Source organism: Notolepis coatsorum (genome assembly GCF_963971535.1).
Source record: "Notolepis coatsorum genome assembly, contig: SUPER_1_unloc_1, whole genome shotgun sequence".
Taxonomy (NCBI): Eukaryota; Metazoa; Chordata; class Actinopteri; order Aulopiformes; family Paralepididae; genus Notolepis; species Notolepis coatsorum.
The window spans coordinates 1,550,586-1,575,835 of NW_028174886.1; the positions used below are offsets into that span (position 1 = coordinate 1,550,586).

General features: G+C 44.9%; 2 long non-coding RNA genes across 2 annotated transcripts; both read right to left on the minus strand.

The window, feature by feature from the left end:
- Positions 1-16,869: 16,869 nt before the first annotated feature.
- Positions 16,870-19,429, minus strand: LOC311246303. Its single transcript, XR_014620793.1, has 3 exons — positions 19,359-19,429; positions 18,488-18,613; positions 16,870-17,000 (listed from the first exon to the last, which is right to left on the minus strand). It is a non-coding gene; the product is annotated as an uncharacterized lncRNA (long non-coding RNA).
- A 489-nt stretch (positions 19,430-19,918) lies between these two features.
- On the minus strand, positions 19,919-21,502 carry LOC311246308. The gene is made up of 4 exons (XR_014620794.1): positions 21,425-21,502; positions 20,430-20,459; positions 20,204-20,258; positions 19,919-19,955 (listed from the first exon to the last, which is right to left on the minus strand). It is a non-coding gene; the product is annotated as an uncharacterized lncRNA (long non-coding RNA).
- Positions 21,503-25,250: the final 3,748 nt, after the last annotated feature.

Below are 25,250 nucleotides of genomic sequence, written 5' to 3' on the forward strand. Positions count from 1 at the left end.
TGATACAAACACAGCTCTGACCACTAGACTAAGACACCCACCCTGATACAAATACAGCTCTCACTACTAGACTAAGACACCCACCCTGATACAAACACAGCTCTCACCACTAGACTAAGACACCCACCCTGATACAAACACAGCTCTCATCACTAGAGTAAGACACCCACCCTGATACAAACACAGCTCTCACCACTAGACTAAGACACCCACCCTGATACAAACACAGCTCTCACCACTAGACTAAGACACCCACCCTGATACAAACACAGCTCTCACTATTAGACTAAGACACCCACCCACCCACCCTGATACAATCACATCTCTCACCATTAGACTAAGACACCCTGATACAAACACAGCTCTCACTACTAGACTAAGCACCCACCCTGATACAAACACAGCTCTGACCACTAGACTAAGACACCCACCCTGATACAAACACAGCTCTCACCACTAGACTAAGACACCCACCCTGATACAACACAGCTCTCACCACTAGACTAAGACACCCACCCTGATACAAACACAGCTCTCACTATTAGACTAAGACACCCACCCACCCTGATACAAACACAGCTCTCACCACTAGACTAAGACACCCATCCACCCTGATACAATCACAGCTCTCACCATTAGACTAAGACACCCTGATACAAACACAGCTCTCACCACTAGACTAAGCACCCACCCTGATACAAACACAGCTATCACCACTAGACTAAGACACCCACCCTGATACAAACACAGCTATCACCACTAGACTAAGACACCCACCCTGATACAAACACAGCTCTCACCACTAGACTAAGACACCCACCCACCCTGATACAAACACAGCTCTCACCACTAGACTAAGACACCCACCCACCCTGATACAAACACAGCTCTCACCACTAGACTTAGACACTCACCCTGATACAAACACAGCTCCCACCACTAGACTAAGACACCCACCCTGATACAAACACAGCTCTGACCACTAGACTAAGACACCCACCCTGATACAAATACAGCTCTCACTACTAGACTAAGACACCTACCCTGATACAAACACAGCTCTCACCACTAGACTAAGACACCCACCCTGATACAAACACAGCTCTCACCACTAGACTAAGACACCCACCCTGATACAAACACAGCTCTCACCACTAGACTAAGACACCCACCCTGATACAAACACAGCTCTCACTATTAGACTAAGACACCCACCCACCCACCCTGATACAATCACATCTCTCACCATTAGACTAAGACACCCTGATACAAACACAGCTCTCACTACTAGACTAAGCACCCACCCTGATACAAACACAGCTCTCACCACTAGACTAAGACACCCACCCTGATACAAACACAGCTATCACCACTAGACTAAGACACCCACCCTGATACAAACACAGCTCTCATCACTAGACTAAGACACCCACCCTGATACAAACACAGCTCTCACCACTAGACTAAGACACCCACCCTGATACTAACACAGCTCTCACTATTAGACTAAGACACCCACCCACCCTGATACAAACACAGCTCTCACCACTAGACTAAGACACCCACCCTGATACAACACAGCTCTCACCACTAGACTAAGACACCCACCCTGATACAAACACAGCTCTCACTATTAGACTAAGACACCCACCCACCCACCCTGATACAAACACAGCTCTCACCACTAGACTAAGACATCCACCCACCCTGATACAAACACAGCTCTCACCACTAGACTAAGACACCCACCCTGATACAAACACAGCTCTCACCACTAGACTTAGACACTCACCCTGATACAAACACAGCTCTCACCACTAGACTAAGACACCCACCCTGATACAAACACAGCTCTCACCACTAGACTTAGACACTCACCCTGATACAAACACAGCTCTCACCACTAGACTAAGACACCCACCCTGATACAAACACAGCTCTCACCACTAGACTAAGACACCCAGCCTGATACAAACACAGCTCTGACCACTAGACTAAGACACCCACCCTGATACAAATACAGCTCTCACTACTAGACTAAGACACCCACCCTGATACAAACACAGCTCTCACCACTAGACTAAGACACCCACCCTGATACAAACACAGCTCTCATCACTAGAGTAAGACACCCACCCTGATACAAACACAGCTCTCACCACTAGACTAAGACACCCACCCTGATACAAACACAGCTCTCACCACTAGACTAAGACACCCACCCTGATACAAACACAGCTCTCACTATTAGACTAAGACACCCACCCACCCACCCTGATACAATCACATCTCTCACCATTAGACTAAGACACCCTGATACAAACACAGCTCTCACTACTAGACTAAGCACCCACCCTGATACAAACACAGCTCTCACCACTAGACTAAGACACCCACCCTGATACAAACACAGCTATCACCACTAGACTAAGACACCCACCCTGATACAAACACTGCTCTCACCACTAGAGTAAGACACCCACCCTGATACAAACACAGCTATCACCACTAGACTAAGACACCCACCCTGATACAAACACAGCTCTCACCACTAGACTAAGACACCCACCCTGATACAACACAGCTCTCACCACTAGACTAAGACACCCACCCTGATACAAACACAGCTCTCACTATTAGACTAAGACACCCACCCACCCTGATACAAACACAGCTCTCACCACTAGACTAAGACACCCATCCACCCTGATACAATCACAGCTCTCACCATTAGACTAAGACACCCTGATACAAACACAGCTCTCACCACTAGACTAAGCACCCACCCTGATACAAACACAGCTATCACCACTAGACTAAGACACCCACCCTGATACAAACACAGCTATCACCACTAGACTAAGACACCCACCCTGATACAAACACAGCTCTCACCACTAGACTAAGACACCCACCCACCCTGATACAAACACAGCTCTCACCACTAGACTAAGACACCCACCCACCCTGATACAAACACAGCTCTCACCACTAGACTTAGACACTCACCCTGATACAAACACAGCTCCCACCACTAGACTAAGACACCCACCCTGATACAAACACAGCTCTGACCACTAGACTAAGACACCCACCCTGATACAAATACAGCTCTCACTACTAGACTAAGACACCTACCCTGATACAAACACAGCTCTCACCACTAGACTAAGAGACCCACCCTGATACAAACACAGCTCTCACCACTAGACTAAGACACCCACCCTGATACAAACACAGCTCTCACCACTAGACTAAGACACCCACCCTGATACAAACACAGCTCTCACTATTAGACTAAGACACCCACCCACCCACCCTGATACAATCACATCTCTCACCATTAGACTAAGACACCCTGATACAAACACAGCTCTCACTACTAGACTAAGCACCCACCCTGATACAAACACAGCTCTCACCACTAGACTAAGACACCCACCCTGATACAAACACAGCTATCACCACTAGACTAAGACACCCACCCTGATACAAACACAGCTCTCATCACTAGACTAAGACACCCACCCTGATACAAACACAGCTCTCACCACTAGACTAAGACACCCACCCTGATACTAACACAGCTCTCACTATTAGACTAAGACACCCACCCACCCTGATACAAACACAGCTCTCACCACTAGACTAAGACACCCACCCTGATACAACACAGCTCTCACCACTAGACTAAGACACCCACCCTGATACAAACACAGCTCTCACTATTAGACTAAGACACCCACCCACCCACCCTGATACAAACACAGCTCTCACCACTAGACTAAGACATCCACCCACCCTGATACAAACACAGCTCTCACCACTAGAGTAAGACACCCACCCTGATACAAACACAGCTCTCACTATTAGACTAAGACACCCACCCTGATACTAACACAGCTCTCACTATTAGACTAAGACACCCACCCACCCTGATACAAACACAGCTCTCACCACTAGACTAAGACACCCACCCTGATACAACACAGCTCTCACCACTAGACTAAGACACCCACCCTGATACAAACACAGCTCTCACTATTAGACTAAGACACCCACCCACCCACCCTGATACAAACACAGCTCTCACCACTAGACTAAGACATCCACCCACCCTGATACAAACACAGCTCTCACCACTAGAGTAAGACACCCACCCTGATACAACACAGCTCTCACCACTAGAGTAAGACACCCACCCACCCTGATACAAACACAGCTATCACCACTAGAGTAAGACACCCACCCTGATACAACACAGCTCTCACCACTAGAGTTAGACACCCACCCACCCTGATACAAACACAGCTATCACCACTAGACTAAGACACCCACCCTGATATAAACACAGCTCTCACCACTAGACTAAGACACCCACCCACCCTGATACAAACACAGCTCTCACCACTAGACTAAGACACCCACCCACCCTGATACAAACACAGCTCTCACCACTAGACTTAGACACTCACCCTGATACAAACACAGCTCCCACCACTAGACTAAGACACCCACCCTGATACAAACACAGCTCTGACCACTAGACTAAGACACCCACCCTGATACAAATACAGCTCTCACTACTAGACTAAGACACCCACCCTGATACAAACACAGCTCTCACCACTAGACTAAGACACCCACCCTGATACAAACACAGCTCTCACCACTAGACTAAGACAACCACCCTGATACAAACACAGCTCTCACTATTAGACTAAGACACCCACCCACCCACCCTGATACAATCACATCTCTCACCATTAGACTAAGACACCCTGATACAAACACAGCTCTCACTACTAGACTAAGCACCCACCCTGATACAAACACAGCTCTCACCACTAGACTAAGACACCCACCCTGATACAAACACAGCTATCACCACTAGACTAAGACACCCACCCTGATACAAACACAGCTCTCATCACTAGACTAAGACACCCACCCTGATACAAACACAGCTCTCACCACTAGACTAAGACACCCACCCTGATACAACACAGCTCTCACCACTAGACTAAGACACCCACCCTGATACAAACACAGCTCTCACTATTAGACTAAGACACCCACCCACCCACCCTGATAAAAACACAGCTCTCACCACTAGACTAAGACATCCACCCACCCTGATACAAACACAGCTCTCACCACTAGAGTAAGACACCCACCCTGATACAACACAGCTCTCACCACTAGAGTAAGACACCCACCCACCCTGATACAAACACAGCTCTCACCACTAGAGTAAGACACCCACCCTGATACAACACAGCTCTCACCACTAGAGTAAGACACCCACCCACCCTGATACAAACACAGCTCGCACCACTAGACTAAGACACCCACCCTGATACAAACACAGCTATCACCACTAGACTAAGACACCCACCCTGATACAAACACAGCTCTCATCACTAGACTAAGACACCCACCCTGATACAAACACAGCTCTCACCACTAGACTAAGACACCCACCCTGATACTAACACAGCTCTCACTATTAGACTAAGACACCCACCCTGATACTAACACAGCTCTCACCACTAGACTAAGACACCCAACCTGATACAAACACAGCTCTCACTATTAGACTAAGACACCCACCCTGATACTAACACAGCTCTCACTATTAGACTAAGACACCCACCCACCCTGATACAAACACAGCTCTCACCACTAGACTAAGACACCCACCCTGATACAACACAGCTCTCACCACTAGACTAAGACACCCACCCTGATACAAACACAGCTCTCACTATTAGACTAAGACACCCACCCACCCACCCTGATACAAACACAGCTCTCACCACTAGACTAAGACATCCACCCACCCTGATACAAACACAGCTCTCACCACTAGAGTAAGACACCCACCCTGATACAACACAGCTCTCACCACTAGAGTAAGACACCCACCCACCCTGATACAAACACAGCTCTCACCACTAGAGTAAGACACCCACCCTGATACAACACAGCTCTCACCACTAGAGTAAGACACCCACCCACCCTGATACAAACACAGCTATCACCACTAGACTAAGACACCCACCCTGATACAAACACAGCTCTCACCACTAGACTAAGACACCCACCCACCCTGATACAAACACAGCTCTCACCACTAGACTAAGACACCCACCCACCCTGATACAAACACAGCTCTCACCACTAGACTTAGACACTCACCCTGATACAAACACAGCTCCCACCACTAGACTAAGACACCCACCCTGATACAAACACAGCTCTGACCACTAGACTAAGACACCCACCCTGATACAAATACAGCTCTCACTACTAGACTAAGACACCCACCCTGATACAAACACAGCTCTCACCACTAGACTAAGACACCCACCCTGATACAAACACAGCTCTCACCACTAGACTAAGACACCCACCCTGATACAAACACAGCTCTCACCACTAGACTAAGACACCCACCCTGATACAAACACAGCTCTCACTATTAGACTAAGACACCCTGATACAAACACAGCTCTCACTACTAGACTAAGCACCCACCCTGATACAAACACAGCTCTCACCACTAGACTAAGACACCCACCCTGATACAAACACAGCTATCACCACTAGACTAAGACACCCACCCTGATACAAACACAGCTCTCACTATTAGACTAAGACACCCACCCACCCTGATACAAACACAGCTCTCACCACTAGACTAAGACACCCACCCACCCTGATACAATCACAGCTCTCACCATTAGACTAAGACACCCTGATACAAACACAGCTCTCACCACTAGACTAAGCACCCACCCTGATACAAACACAGCTATCACCACTAGACTAAGACACCCACCCTGATACAAACACAGCTATCACCACTAGACTAAGACACCCACCCTGATACAAACACAGCTCTCACCACTAGACTAAGACACCCACCCACCCTGATACAAACACAGCTCTCACCACTAGACTAAGACACCCACCCACCCTGATACAAACACAGCTCTCACCACTAGACTTAGACACTCACCCTGATACAAACACAGCTCCCACCACTAGACTAAGACACCCACCCTGATACAAACACAGCTCTGACCACTAGACTAAGACACCCACCCTGATACAAATACAGCTCTCACTACTAGACTAAGACACCCACCCTGATACAAACACAGCTCTCACCACTAGACTAAGACACCCACCCTGATACAAACACAGCTCTCACCACTAGACTAAGACACCCACCCTGATACAAACACAGCTCTCACCACTAGACTAAGACACCCACCCTGATACAAACACAGCTCTCACTATTAGACTAAGACACCCACCCACCCACCCTGATACAATCACATCTCTCACCATTAGACTAAGACACCCTGATACAAACACAGCTCTCACTACTAGACTAAGCACCCACCCTGATACAAACACAGCTCTCACCACTAGACTAAGACACCCACCCTGATACAAACACAGCTATCACCACTAGACTAAGACACACACCCTGATACAAACACAGCTCTCATCACTAGACTAAGACACCCACCCTGATACAAACACAGCTCTCACCACTAGACTAAGACACCCACCCTGATACTAACACAGCTCTCACTATTAGACTAAGACACCCACCCACCCTGATACAAACACAGCTCTCACCACTAGACTAAGACACCCACCCTGATACAACACAGCTCTCACCACTAGACTAAGACACCCACCCTGATACAAACACAGCTCTCACTATTAGACTAAGACACCCACCCACCCACCCTGATACAAACACAGCTCTCACCACTAGACTAAGACATCCACCCACCCTGATACAAACACAGCTCTCACCACTAGAGTAAGACACCCACCCTGATACAAACACAGCTCTCACTATTAGACTAAGACACCCACCCTGATACTAACACAGCTCTCACTATTAGACTAAGACACCCACCCACCCTGATACAAACACAGCTCTCACCACTAGACTAAGACACCCACCCTGATACAACACAGCTCTCACCACTAGACTAAGACACCCACCCTGATACAAACACAGCTCTCACTATTAGACTAAGACACCCACCCACCCACCCTGATACAAACACAGCTCTCACCACTAGACTAAGACATCCACCCACCCTGATACAAACACAGCTCTCACCATTAGAGTAAGACACCCACCCTGATACAACACAGCTCTCACCACTAGAGTAAGACACCCACCCACCCTGATACAAACACAGCTCTCACCACTAGAGTAAGACACCCACCCTGATACAACACAGCTCTCACCACTAGAGTAAGACACCCACCCACCCTGATACAAACACAGCTATCACCACTAGACTAAGACACCCACCCTGATACAAACACAGCTCTCACCACTAGACTAAGACACCCACCCACCCTGATACAAACACAGCTCTCACCACTAGACTAAGACACCCACCCACCCTGATACAAACACAGCTCTCACCACTAGACTTAGACACTCACCCTGATACAAACACAGCTCCCACCACTAGACTAAGACACCCACCCTGATACAAACACAGCTCTGACCACTAGACTAAGACACCCACCCTGATACAAATACAGCTCTCACTACTAGACTAAGACACCCACCCTGATACAAACACAGCTCTCACCACTAGACTAAGACACCCACCCTGATACAAACACAGCTCTCACCACTAGACTAAGACACCCACCCTGATACAAACACAGCTCTCACCACTAGACTAAGACAACCACCCTGATACAAACACAGCTCTCACTATTAGACTAAGACACCCACCCACCCACCCTGATACAATCACATCTCTCACCATTAGACTAAGACACCCTGATACAAACACAGCTCTCACTACTAGACTAAGCACCCACCCTGATACAAACACAGCTCTCACCACTAGACTAAGACACCCACCCTGATACAAACACAGCTATCACCACTAGACTAAGACACCCACCCTGATACAAACACAGCTCTCATCACTAGACTAAGACACCCACCCTGATACAAACACAGCTCTCACCACTAGACTAAGACACCCACCCTGATACTAACACAGCTCTCACTATTAGACTAAGACACCCACCCACCCTGATACAAACACAGCTCTCACCACTAGACTAAGACACCCACCCTGATACAACACAGCTCTCACCACTAGACTAAGACACCCACCCTGATACAAACACAGCTCTCACTATTAGACTAAGACACCCACCCACCCACCCTGATACAAACACAGCTCTCACCACTAGACTAAGACATCCACCCACCCTGATACAAACACAGCTCTCACCACTAGAGTAAGACACCCACCCTGATACAACACAGCTCTCACCACTAGAGTAAGACACCCACCCACCCTGATACAAACACAGCTCTCACCACTAGAGTAAGACACCCACCCTGATACAACACAGCTCTCACCACTAGAGTAAGACACCCACCCACCCTGATACAAACACAGCTCGCACCACTAGACTAAGACACCCACCCTGATACAAACACAGCTATCACCACTAGACTAAGACACCCACCCTGATACAAACACAGCTCTCATCACTAGACTAAGACACCCACCCTGATACAAACACAGCTCTCACCACTAGACTAAGACACCCACCCTGATACTAACACAGCTCTCACTATTAGACTAAGACACCCACCCACCCTGATACAAACACAGCTCTCACCACTAGACTAAGACACCCACCCTGATACAACACAGCTCTCACCACTAGACTAAGACACCCACCCTGATACAAACACAGCTCTCACTATTAGACTAAGACACCCACCCACCCACCCTGATACAAACACATCTCTCACCATTAGACTAAGACACCCTGATACAAACACAGCTCTCACTACTAGACTAAGCACCCACCCTGATACAAACACAGCTCTCACCACTAGACTAAGACACCCACCCTGATACAAACACAGCTATCACCACTAGACTAAGACACCCACCCTGATACAAACACAGCTCTCATCACTAGACTAAGACACCCACCCTGATACAAACACAGCTCTCACCACTAGACTAAGACACCCACCCTGATACTAACACAGCTCTCACTATTAGACTAAGACACCCACCCACCCTGATACAAACACAGCTCTCACCACTAGACTAAGACACCCACCCTGATACAACACAGCTCTCACCACTAGACTAAGACACCCACCCTGATACAAACACAGCTCTCACTATTAGACTAAGACACCCACCCACCCACCCTGATACAAACACAGCTCTCACCACTAGACTAAGACATCCACCCACCCTGATACAAACACAGCTCTCACCACTAGAGTAAGACACCCACCCTGATACAACACAGCTCTCACCACTAGAGTAAGACACCCACCCACCCTGATACAAACACAGCTCTCACCACTAGAGTAAGACACCCACCCTGATACAACACAGCTCTCACCACTAGAGTAAGACACCCACCCACCCTGATACAAACACAGCTCGCACCACTAGACTAAGACACCCACCCTGATACAAACACAGCTATCACCACTAGACTAAGACACCCACCCTGATACAAACACAGCTCTCACCACTAGACTAAGACACCCACCCTGATACTAACACAGCTCTCACTATTAGACTAAGACACCCACCCACCCTGATACAAACACAGCTCTCACCACTAGACTAAGACACCCACCCTGATACAACACAGCTCTCACCACTAGACTAAGACACCCACCCTGATACAAACACAGCTCTCACTATTAGACTAAGACACCCACCCACCCACCCTGATACAAACACAGCTCTCACCACTAGACTAAGACATCCACCCACCCTGATACAAACACAGCTCTCACCACTAGAGTAAGACACCCACCCTGATACAAACACAGCTCTCACTATTAGACTAAGACACCCACCCTGATACTAACACAGCTCTCACTATTAGACTAAGACACCCACCCACCCTGATACAAACACAGCTCTCACCACTAGACTAAGACACCCACCCTGATACAACACAGCTCTCACCACTAGACTAAGACACCCACCCTGATACAAACACAGCTCTCACTATTAGACTAAGACACCCACCCACCCACCCTGATACAAACACAGCTCTCACCACTAGACTAAGACATCCACCCACCCTGATACAAACACAGCTCTCACCACTAGAGTAAGACACCCACCCTGATACAACACAGCTCTCACCACTAGAGTAAGACACCCACCCACCCTGATACAAACACAGCTCCCACCACTAGAGTAAGACACCCACCCTGATACAACACAGCTCTCACCACTAGAGTAAGACACCCACCCACCCTGATACAAACACAGCTATCACCACTAGACTAAGACACCCACCCTGATACAAACACAGCTCTCACCACTAGACTAAGACACCCACCCACCCTGATACAAACACAGCTCTCACCACTAGACTAAGACACCCACCCACCCTGATACAAACACAGCTCTCACCACTAGACTTAGACACTCACCCTGATATAAACACAGCTCCCACCACTAGACTAAGACACCCACCCTGATACAAACACAGCTCTGACCACTAGACTAAGACACCCACCCTGATACAAATACAGCTCTCACTACTAGACTAAGACACCCACCCTGATACAAACACAGCTCTCACCACTAGACTAAGACACCCACCCTGATACAAACACAGCCCTCACCACTAGACTAAGACACCCACCCTGATACAAACACAGCTCTCACCACTAGACTAAGACAACCACCCTGATACAAACACAGCTCTCACTATTAGACTAAGACAACCACCCACCCACCCTGATACAATCACATCTCTCACCATTAGACTAAGACACCCTGATACAAACACAGCTCTCACTACTAGACTAAGCACCCACCCTGATACAAACACAGCTCTCACCACTAGACTAAGACACCCACCCTGATACAAACACAGCTATCACCACTAGACTAAGACACCCACCCTGATACAAACACAGCTCTCATCACTAGACTAAGACACCCACCCTGATACAAACACAGCTCTCACCACTAGACTAAGACACCCACCCTGATACTAACACAGCTCTCACTATTAGACTAAGACACCCACCCACCCTGATACAAACACAGCTCTCACCACTAGACTAAGACACCCACCCTGATACAACACAGCTCTCACCACTAGACTAAGACACCCACCCTGATACAAACACAGCTCTCACTATTAGACTAAGACACCCACCCACCCACCCTGATACAAACACAGCTCTCACCACTAGACTAAGACATCCACCCACCCTGATACAAACACAGCTCTCACCACTAGAGTAAGACACCCACCCTGATACAACACAGCTCTCACCACTAGAGTAAGACACCCACCCACCCTGATACAAACACAGCTCTCACCACTAGAGTAATACACCCACCCTGATACAACACAGCTCTCACCACTAGAGTAAGACACCCACCCACCCTGATACAAACACAGCTCGCACCACTAGACTAAGACACCCACCCTGATACAAACACAGCTCTCACCACTAGACTAAGACACCCACCCTGATACAAACACAGCTCTCACCACTAGAGTAAGACACCCACCCTGATACAAACACAGCTCTCACCACTAGACTAAGACACCCACCCTGATACAAACACAGCTCTCACCACTAGAGTAAGACACCCACCCTGATACAAACACAGCTCTCACCACTAGAGTTAGACACCCACCCTGATACTAACACAGCTCTCACTATTAGACTATGACACCCACACTGATACAAACACAGCTCTCACCACTAGAGTAAGACACCCACCCTGATACAAACACAGCTCTCACCACTAGACTAAGACAACCACCCTGATACAAACACAGCTCTCACTATTAGACTAAGACAACCACCCACCCACCCTGATACAATCACATCTCTCACCATTAGACTAAGACACCCTGATACAAACACAGCTCTCACTACTAGACTAAGCACCCACCCTGATACAAACACAGCTCTCACCACTAGACTAAGACACCCACCCTGATACAAACACAGCTATCACCACTAGACTAAGACACCCACCCTGATACAAACACAGCTCTCATCACTAGACTAAGACACCCACCCTGATACAAACACAGCTCTCACCACTAGACTAAGACACCCACCCTGATACTAACACAGCTCTCACTATTAGACTAAGACACCCACCCACCCTGATACAAACACAGCTCTCACCACTAGACTAAGACACCCACCCTGATACAACACAGCTCTCACCACTAGACTAAGACACCCACCCTGATACAAACACAGCTCTCACTATTAGACTAAGACACCCACCCACCCACCCTGATACAAACACAGCTCTCACCACTAGACTAAGACATCCACCCACCCTGATACAAACACAGCTCTCACCACTAGAGTAAGACACCCACCCTGATACAACACAGCTCTCACCACTAGAGTAAGACACCCACCCACCCTGATACAAACACAGCTCTCACCACTAGAGTAAGACACCCACCCTGATACAACACAGCTCTCACCACTAGAGTAAGACACCCACCCACCCTGATACAAACACAGCTCGCACCACTAGACTAAGACACCCACCCTGATACAAACACAGCTCTCACCACTAGACTAAGACACCCACCCTGATACAAACACAGCTCTCACCACTAGAGTAAGACACCCACCCTGATACAAACACAGCTCTCACCACTAGACTAAGACACCCACCCTGATACAAACACAGCTCTCACCACTAGAGTAAGACACCCACCCTGATACAAACACAGCTCTCACCACTAGAGTTAGACACCCACCCTGATACTAACACAGCTCTCACTATTAGACTATGACACCCACACTGATACAAACACAGCTCTCACCACTAGAGTAAGACACCCACCCTGATACAAACACAGCTCTCACCACTAGAGTAAGACACCCACCCACCCTGATACAACACAGCTCTCACCACTAGAGTAAGACACCCACCCACCCTGATACAAACACAGCTCTCACCACTAGAGTAAGACACCCACCCTGATACAACACAGCTCTCACCACTAGAGTAAGACACCCACCCACCCTGATACAAACACAGCTCGCACCACTAGACTACACTGTAAGAAAAAAATCGGTAAAAAAACTGTAGAAGTCCGGCAGCTTGGCGCCAGAGATATTCTGTAGAATTTACATTGAAATACCCTAATTAAAATAAAGTGGAAAAGCAATAAATTTACAGATAATTCTGTTTATTATTTGAGAACCAGAGAACAGAGAACCACTGTTAATTGACAGGTTAGGTTCAGCAGTGAAACACTGTTATTTTACAGGTTTTTTCCTACATTATTATGATCAAGCACCTTCAATAAAGTGACAGAACTTAAAGTTCAGCAGTGAAACACTGTTATTTCACAGGTTTTCCCTACATTTACGATGAAACTCCTTCAATTAAGTAAGTTCAGCAGTGAAACACTGTTATTTCACAGGTCTTTCCTAAATTATTACGATCAAACTCCTTCAATAAAGTGACAGAACTTAAAGTTAAGCAGTGAAACACTGTTATTTCACAGGTTTTTCCTAAATTATTATGATCAAACTCCTTCAATAAAGTGACAGAACTTAAAGTTCAGCAGTGAAACACTGTTATTTTACATGTTTTCCCAGAATTATTACAATCAAACTCCTTCAATTAAGTGACAGCACTCAAAGTTCAGCAGTGAAACACTGTTATTTCACAGGTTTTTCCTAAATGATTACGATCAAACTCCTTCAATAAAGTGACAGAACTTAAAGTTCAGCAGTGAAACACTGTTATTTTACATGTTTTCCCATAATTATTACAATCAAACTCCTTCAATTAAGTGACAGAACTCAAAGTTCAGCAGTGAAACACTGTTATTTCACAGGTTTTTCCTAAATTATTACGATCAAACTCCTTCAATAAAGTGACAGAACTTAAAGTTCAGCAGTGAAACACTGTTATTTTACATGTTTTCCCATAATTATTACAATCAAACTCCTTCAATTAAGTGACAGAACTCAAAGTTCAGCAGTGAAACACTGTTATTTCACAGGTTTTTCCATAATTATTACAATCAAACTCCTTCAATTAAGTGACAGAACTTAAAGTTCAGCAGTGAAACACTGTTATTTCACAGGTGTTTCCTCAATTATTACGATCAAACTCCTTCAATAAAGTGACAGAACTTAAAGTTCAGCAGTGAAACACTGTTATTTTACAGGTTTTCCCATAATTATTACTATCAAACTCCTTCAATTAAGTGACAGAACTCAAAGTTCAGCAGTGAAACACTGTTATTTCACAGGTTTTCCCATAATTATTACAATCAAACTCCTTCAATTAAGTGACAGAACTCAAAGTTCAGCAGTGAAACACTGTTATTTCACAGGTTTTTCCTCAATTATTACGATCAAACTCCTTCAATAAAGTGACAGAACTTAAAGTTCAGCAGTGAAACACTGTTATTTTACAGGTTTTCCCATAATTATTACTATCAAACTCCTTCAATTAAGTGACAGAACTCAAAGTTCAGCAGTGAAACACTGTTATTTCACAGGTTTTCCCATAATTATTACAATCAAACTCCTTCAATTAAGTGACAGAACTCAAAGTTCAGCAGTGAAACACTGTTATTTCACAGGTTTTTCCTCAATTATTACGATCAAACTCCTTCAATAAAGTGACAGAACTTAAAGTTCAGCAGTGAAACACTGTTATTTTACAGGTTTTCCCATAATTATTACAATCAAACTCCTTCAATTAAGTGACATAACTCAAAGTTCAGCAGTGAAACACTGTTATTTCACAAGTTTTTCCAAAATTATTACGATGAAACACCTTCAATTAAGTGACATAACAGTGAAACACTGTTATTTGGCAGGTTTTTCCAAAATTATTACAATCAAACTCCTTCAATAAAGTGAGAGAACTTAGTTCAGCAGTGAAACACTGTTATTTTACAGGTTTTTCCAAAATTGTTACAATCAAACTCCTTCAATAAAGTGACAGAACTTAAAGTTCAGCAGTGAAACACTGTTATTCCAAAATTATTACGATGAAACACAGTTATTTGGCCGGTTTTTCCTAACTTATTACAATCAAACCCCTTCAATAAAGTTATGCCACTAAAAACTCAGCAGAGAAACACTGTTATTTTACAGATCTTTCCTAAATTGTTACAATCAAACTCCTTCAATAAATTGGCACCACTAAAAGTTATTCAGACAGACACTTTTATTGTACAGATTGTTAGAAACAAAAAGCTTCAAGTGTTAACAAACGCTCAGGATTGTAAAACTGCTTTATTTTGGAAGCAAGTGTGCTGTATAAAACAGATTCAAATGATTTAAAACTTTAGCTTGCAGTGTTTGTTCAAATGTAATGTTTAAATACAGTATGTAAAGTTAAAAACCTATAGAAGTACAATCTAAACACTATTTATGGATCAATATGCATGGCAGCTGCCACCATTGGTGTGTGAATGTGTGTGAATAGGTGAATGAGAGGCCATACGCGCTTTGGATAAAAGCGCTATTGCTATATAAGTGCAGTCCATTGAACATAACATAATGGCCAAGTAGTAAATTAAACTTTATGTCCACAATTCTGAACTATCCCTTCAATGTCATCAGATGATTTCAACTTTTAAAAGCGGAGAAAGCAACATATTGTGCTGTTGAACCGAGGGGGTTGTGGTCAGGTCTACAGTTTTTTAGCTTTACCATTTCAGTTTTATATTGTTTTCCACAATATTCTCCCGACCCCTGGGGGCTCCATAATATATGTGAACATTATACTGTTTAATTCAGAATCCCAACTATACAGTGTATTACTAAGTAAAAATCAAAACATACCACACCACAAAAGGTCAATGAATCAGTGGCACAAGTGAAGAGCAGATAAGGAACAATCCTCCAGATTGGCAGTAATCAGCTGGATCCTTGGTGCATGGTGCATCTGGGAAAATGAAAAAAAAGGACACTATGATTCACTGGAAAGTCCGGGACTGTACATTAGGAGGGGGTGGGTGGTAGGAAAAAAGATATATACGGTGGGGAGGAGACTGTCTACAGATACACCTGTGTGATGTTGCTACGGAGTTAAGCTAATAAACGTATACTATACTCACAACCACAGCAGGGGACACAACTATTTTGTTACCCTGCCATGTGGCGGACAGACCTCGCAAATGTCACTCGCCCAATAGCCTCCAGCTGCAACCACTCGAGTCCCTGAGTGATGACTGCTTGGCGCCGCCTCGGTAGAAAAAATTCCCTTTTCATGATATTTGGCGCCTCTGATTGGCTCAATTTTGTTTCAATCTGTATGCATCTACAAATCATATTATACCAGGTAGTCAATTCCGTTAGACTGCGAATCAAATTGACGGATCTCCCCAATCAAATTGACGGAAATCCGTCTTGAGACGGAACACTTTAATGCCTGCATTCAACATCGATTATCTATTGTTCAGGATGTAGGAACGTTATACTTTTTCATTCATACAAAAATACAAAAATACCTTCTAGAATATAAGTATGTTTTATCATTTCCTGTAGTAATTCCTAGAACGTGAGTTATAGACCTAAATGCATCGATTGCCGTTTATTCCCTAGACACGCTATATTAAAAAATTCAACTTGACAACTAATTTTGCACGTACTGTATAGGCTACAGACAGTATGTGTGTATGCGCGCACTGCGGGAGGTGGCCAGAAGCGCGCAACTAGCCAACTACTATTATTACTACTATATTAATACAGTTTTATCCATGGCAAAGCGCTCCAGCGTTTGAATACGGCCGGGGGATCCGCTCTATACAATGCAGACCCACGGCTCTCGTATTATAATGAGCCCGCGAGGCGTGTTATTATTAGAGTTAATAATATTGTATATTGTTTCCACTGCCTTTTTATTCTATTTTTACTTCTCCACTGTACTATAACTATGTCTTCTACTACCTGTACCTCCCCTCCCCCCGGCCCTCCCCATGCTGCTGAATTTATATTATTTTATGAATACAACGTTTAATGTTCGCTAACGTAGAGAAACGTCAGACGTAATTCAAGATACGTCAGACGTACTTCGAGATACTTCCGTACTTTCCGCCAATCAGCGCATTGCCCTGTCACAGGAGTAATAGTCCTGTGGCAGGGCGGAAGTTCCAATCTGGACCGAGGCTCCGAGCGGAAGTTCCAATCTGGACCGAGGCTCCGAGTCTGCAGCTCGACCCTACTCGCGAGATCTGGCGGTCAAAGCATGGCGGGCAATAAGCCTTTACAGCGTGGATGTGTTAATAATGATTTGAAGATGTTTACACTTTTTTTTACAACCCTACTGTTCTCCCAAGAATTAAATAAAGGTTTGATGATGATGACATGTCCTAGAAGAGAGATATAGATAGAGTGGGTGTGTTTGTGTTTGTACATGGAAGTTATACTCACATCAGCTTAAGGGAGATGCCATCCATGTCAATTCAGCATAGGATGATTCAGATGGCCTTGTGGTCAGCAGGGTCCCCCTCTGGCTGCTGGCCTCTGGTAGAGGTGTAGATCACCAGTGTCATCCCTCTGAGAACACAATTAGACTTTAGACAGTGGCTTGCGAGCACAATGAGCCTCATTTCTTTATTTTGTGATTGCTCTATCTATCTGATCTTATTACAAAATACTTGCCTCCTAGATCACTAAATGCGGGGCTCCTATCCTATTGAACATATTTTACTTTGTGTGTTTATTTTAACAATAATTTGTGATGCCATCACACAAACTGGCATTTAAAGGGTAAAATTTCAAAAAGTCCTGCAGAAAATGCAGGAAATTAAGTTTTTGTAACAAAATAATTGTGTGTGTGTGTGTGTGTGCGTGTGTGTGTGTGTGTGTGAGAGAGAGAGAGAGAGAGAGAGAGAGAATGATGGACAATTGCTTGCTGTGTGAGAGAGAGAGAGAGAGAGAGAGAGAGAGATAGAGATTAAGTACATTTGCTGAAATACAGTTGTTCTTAATTTTCTCACTTGCTATGTGAGAATGTTAGTTATTATGTTCTCAATGCCCTTGCATTGTATGAGTTGTGTGGACGCGTTTGCTAGTTCTAGTGCTATCCCTTTGTACATTGTGGCTGTGTCTGACAAAAGTTAACAATAAATAATGGTATTAGGAATACATTTGCCTCCTGCGTGAACTGTGCATAGCTGAATAGACTGTATTTTAACACCGGTCATATGGTGGTACTTGGAGAGCCAGCTACATTCTCAGGTGGTACTTGGTGTAAAAAGTTTGAGAACCACTGATCTATCATGTATAAAATTCAACTCACAATTCTACATGGGCTTCAGGTGGTGGTCTGCGTCTTCAGGTGGTGACATACTTCCCGCAACTGGCGAAGAATCTCTGAAATATTGGATTGTTTGACAGTGACACACAACAGAATATTATTTTATGCCTGAATTTCCCCAAAATGGCTAATTGGACAGCACTTCTCCACCATCAGTGGCTATACGTGTCAGATAGGTGCAGATAGGAGAATCTGTCTGAATGACAAAGAAATCGCTTAACTCTCCCTCCCTCGGCCGCTATTGGCGCGACGGTGTAGCGGTCATTCCTATATGGCTATGACTATGAGCCCAGATGCAACGAGTAATTGTCTACTCAAAATCAACTAAGTGTCATGATTACGTCATTACAACCTGGGACTTGGATGGGAGAGCAGGAAAGATCCAATGTCTTCAGTCAAAAATCCGCCAATCAATGCAAAGGTAAACATACGTCTTTAGAGACGTTTTATATAAGAATAAACACCAGTGAACTTGTGTATAAAATTCAACTCACGCTACAGGCAGTCTCTGCCTGCGTGCAACTGCTGGTCTCTGGTCGTAATTCAGGAATGGCTTCAAGTTCCTCTGGCGAAGAATCTCTGAAATATTGAATACGACAATAAAAATGTTATGCCAGTGAGAGAGGGAGACGGAGATAGAGGGAGAGACAGACATAGCACTGCTGTGTCATCAAATGACAAAGGCTTTGGCAATGTAGGTGTTGTGTGAAGTGGAGGGGGTCGAGGTGAGAGAGACAGAAAGACAGAGATGAAAACACAGATAAAGGTGTGACGTTTGAAGTGGGGTGAGAGAGACAGACAATATTGAATTGAAAGATAATACTTACTGAGCTGAATCAATGGCAGTGTGGTAATAGGGGCTGGAGTTATACATTGGCATTCCTAGAGAAAGAGCAACATAATTAACAAAATAAGGAAAAAATAAGCACCATCAAAGTAGTTATCAATGAGCACCATATAACCTACAGTAGCAAGTGTACCTAGCTCCATATACCTAGCGCATGTCTGGTGGTAAAAACAAAACATGATTTGAGAATGTGTTAGTTAACTCACCTTGATAGCGGCGATGATTGCCAGCGAATTCTAAAAAGAAGACGATCAAAATATTCAAAAAACCTTGTATGCAATTTATCAAGACTGTGTATATTATATATATATATATATATATATATATATATATATATATATATATATATATATATATATATATATATATATATATATATATATATATATATATGTTTAGAGTAGCAGGAGCTAGAAGTTCAAATATGTCAGTCTTTCAAAGCCCCATTTTTTATATATAACAAAAGGCAGAATGAACATCACTGCCGCCCTGCTGGATTAAATTCTGAATTGCAGGTAGGCCTGAATAAGTATTTACTGTGCAAAATAACCAAAACCAGATAAATAATATCTGTTTTTTATGAAGCACAGATCATGTTAATTAAGTATTCTGAGTCTGAGCAGACAGAAAACCATCTTACCCTCAGCAAGGGATTACTTTGTGCTGAAAACCCACAATGCAACACAACAACTGCAAGCTAAAATGCCTCACATACAAAACGAAATAAAATAGAGCCATGGCTGTGTCCCAAGTTTAACACAATTGAACTATAATAAAGTATTTGTTAACACTAGTTACAACAATGCTTATGTAACTATTAAAAACGTACATTTTAATCACGAAACAAAATGGCAGAATAACGTTAGCTAGCATGCTAGCTAGCTAACGTTAGTAGCTATAATAATATGCATCACTATTTGCTCAAACAAGCTCCAAACTATTTGCCACAGCACAGAGATAACATTTAGTCAAACGATAACAGCCCGGTGATGGTATCTGAACGGAATCATACTATTCCCATAAGAACTCACTTACCAGTTAAGTATACCATCTAGCATGTTAGCTAATAATGCTAACAAGCTTCGTTCTAGCATACTAGTTGCCACCACGGTAATAATTCACAAAGTAGCATGTAGTCAAACGATGACAGCAAGATTATGGTATGTGAATGGCATAATACATAATATTGTCAATGACTTACCAAGGAGTTTGGCTCAGACTATTTGTCAAGCCAGTCAGTGAAGACACCATCCATCGCGCCAAAGTGTTTGAATACCTCAAGTCCCGTGAGATCTTCTAGGTCTCGCGAGTTGCTTAGGACTATACCCTCTCGAAGGGGAGGGGAGGGGGAGGAGGGGAGGGGAAATCTACTAAATTGATTCAACGACAGTTTTTCAAATGTTGAAATGGTATCTGTAATTAAATATTGAATCAACATAGCTTTTTCAACCTCAACCAAAAATAACCAATCTGACTGTACATTGGAGGTGGTTGGGTGGGTGGGGGGGTTGGGTAGGAGGGGTGGGTGGGGGACACTGTACACCTGTATAAACATTACAGTGACAGTCCAGTTGAGTTAATGGATGGAGGGGGGGGGGGGGGGGGGGGGCGTTGACTTGCAACGGATGGACTATAGTGCAGCAATGCAAGTTCAATTCACAGTTATTACTACAGACCGGTGGCACTCACCTCTGTGGTCATGAAATGTTTCGAGAGGCTGGTCAAGGACCACATTTGTGCCTCCCTCCCCAGTGATATGGACCCTATGCAATTTGCATACAGGACAAACAGGTCCACTGAGGACGCGGTCTCCCAGGTACTGCACAGCACCCTCTCTCACCTTGACCGTCAGAAGGGGGGCTATGTGAGACTGTTGTTCATACAGCTCAGCGTTCAACACCATAGTCCCCATCACCAGACTGGTGGACAAGCTGATCGAGCTGGGTCTGAGCTCCGCCCTGAGCGCCTGGGTACTGGACTTTCTGAGTGAAAGACCCCAGGCGGTCAGGGTGGGGGGTCAGACCTCCAACACCATCACCCAATTCAATTTCATCAATTTCATCTCTGTGCGTCAGAGTTAATTTTTTTACAGAGCGCTAGCTGCTCCCTACTTCCAGTCCTTGTGCTAAACTATAGGCTATAGTTGCTTGCTTCCAGCCCTTGTGCTAAGCTATAGCTAGCTGCTCCCTACTGCTTCCAGCCCTTGTGCTAAGCAATATTGCTAGCTGCTCCCTACTGCTTCCAGCCCTTGTGCTAAGCTATATAGCTAGCTGCTCCCTACTGCTTCCAGCCCTTGTGCTAAGCTATAGCTAGCTGGTCCCTATACTGCTTCCAGCCCTTGTGCTAAGCTATAGCTAGCTGCTCCCTACTGCTTCCAGCCCTTGTGCTAAGCTATAGGCTAGCTGGTCCCTATACTGCTTCCAGCCCTTGTGCTAAGCTATAGCTAGCTGCTCCCTACTGCTTCCAGCCCTTGTGCTAAGCAGGCTAGCTGGTCCCTATACTGCTTCCAGCCCTTGTGCTAAGCTATATAGCTAGCTGCTCCCTACTGCTTCCAGCCCTTGTGCTAAGCTATATATCTAGCTGCTCCCTGACACATGCCTCCTCTATTTGAACGACCACATCAAACAAGAGGTGGACGCGGGCAAATACTGCGGCATGGTCATGCTGGACCTACAAAAGGCCTTCGATACTGTCAATCACTCCATTCTGATTGACAAGCTAAAAGCAATTGATTTTGATAGCTTATCAGTGAGCTGGATGCAATCCTACCTGGAGGGGAGAGAACAGATGGTAGAGGTAAACGGTATACTCTATCCCCCCCCCTCACAGTGAGCTGTGGTGTTCCACAAGGAAGCATACTAGGACCGCTACTCTTCCTAATTTATGCAAATGACATGTCGTCAGCCTGTGACTGCAACTTGTTCCTGTTTGCGGACGACTCAGCCATGCTGGTCTCTGACAAGAACAAGTTGCAGGTTGAAAAAACCCTCAGCTCGGAACTATATAGGCAAAATCTGCATATGGCTCGCTGATAACAAACTATCATTACACATGGGCAAAACAGAGTCCATTCTCTTCGGTTCAAATAACAAACTCAGCAAGACCGACGGATTCTCAGTTACAGTGCATGGGTGACAATATTGTCACAAGGAAAGACGAAATTACCTACCTGGGTTCCATCCTAGAGGCAAATCTTTCCTGTGACAAAATGGCATCCAATGTAATAAAAAAAGTCAACCAACGAACTAGATTCTTGTACCGGATCTCCTCTCAAGAAACAAGAATACCCTGAAGACTCTGGCAGGAGCCCTCATTCAATATACTACGACTATGCGTGCACCTCATGTACCAAAGCACCTCATAGGCGCTTAAATCTAAATTACAAACATCACAAAACAAACTGGTCAGACTACTACTTGACCTTACCCCCAGAACCCACCTCACCCCTGCCCACTTTGACAACCTAGGATGGCTTAGAGTAGACGACAGAGTACAGCAACTTGCAATGGGCCTGGTCTACAAGATACACTATACGACTAAGGTACCCATGTACATGTCAAAATACTTCCCAAAGGTCAGTGAATACCACAACCACTAGAGGAAGCTCAACAAATCATGTTAAACCCAGATTCTGCTCAAACAATGAACTAAACACGTTTCGCAATTATGCCACATCAATGTGGAACGCCCTACCCAAAGCTGTAAAGGAATGTGAATCACTACCCACTTTCAAAAACACCCTCAAAGAACACCTATACGGGATACTGCAATTCGAAACATGGCCCCTACAAATTTACATTTACATTTACATTTAGTCATTTAGCTGACGCTTTTATCCAAAGCGACTTACATGTTCTGTACGACAAGCCATCAGGAAGGGCACAAGCTGAGCAACAACGTAGGAGATTTTATCTTTTTTTAAATGTGATAATATTTCCACAGAGGTTGTTACAGCAGGATCTCACTGCCACCTATAGTATAGCCTATGTACATGTATGTACCACGTGGATGGTTTGCAGGTTATTGTTACGAGACCGCCGCCATCTTATGACCGCCGCCATCTTATGAGTGAAAACAAATGAATTTCTACCATCAAATGGCATTTCACTATTTCGAAAGCCTTTCTAGGCGAGATATGCGTCAAATAAGCTTGCCCTGATTGACTTGTCCAAATTGGTTCAGTTATCTGCAATATTGGCTGAGATATATTAAACAGATTTGTTTGCGGTTTTTTGATAATCATGTCCTTAATTTGCATATAAATGATACATGGGACACTCTGACAACTTGTTAACATAAGCCTATAATTTTTTTCAAATCTAGAAACACTGGTTAGAAGTATATTTCCGGGGGGTGCATGATACCCCCCTCTATCCTAAAGATGATTAAAGCCCAACCTCCAGGTTAAACCCTACTGATCAATTATGGGTAGTTTACATCATTGGTATATAATTTCATTATTTATTTTTTTCCATTTGACACCGGAAATGCCACTCTGAAAGAGTTAAAAAGGTCCACGCACGAATAACATGCACGTGCGAATCAAAAAAGCTTATCAAACGCCGACGTCACTACAGCCAGGTGCATATTAATGAGCCGAATCTAAAAGCTAGCACGGCCGTGACGTCACTTCAGGAAATGCCTTGCCCGTCCGGGTCATAGTACTAGTTCAATGGTGGCCCACTAGGTGCATCACAGTTAGCCTATATAGCTCCGCCGTCCCTGCTGCCTACAGTCAGGACCACTACACTGACGTTAGCCTATGGTTCTCTCCTCTTTGTGTGCCCACGTCCTCGCGGGTGTCCTGCGGAGGAGCTTGTGGACGCGACAACAGCGGCGGCCGTTGTTAGCTCATAGCTATCGTGAACCACTAGCCTTTACGGGCTCGAGCACCCTACAGCATAGACATCTATATTCTATTATAGATATCTATGCCCTACAGGCTGCCACCATTGTCGCCGTTGTCGCGTCCATGGCCCCCCGGCAGGGTACCCGTGGGGACGGGGTGTACAGAGAGGAGAGAACCA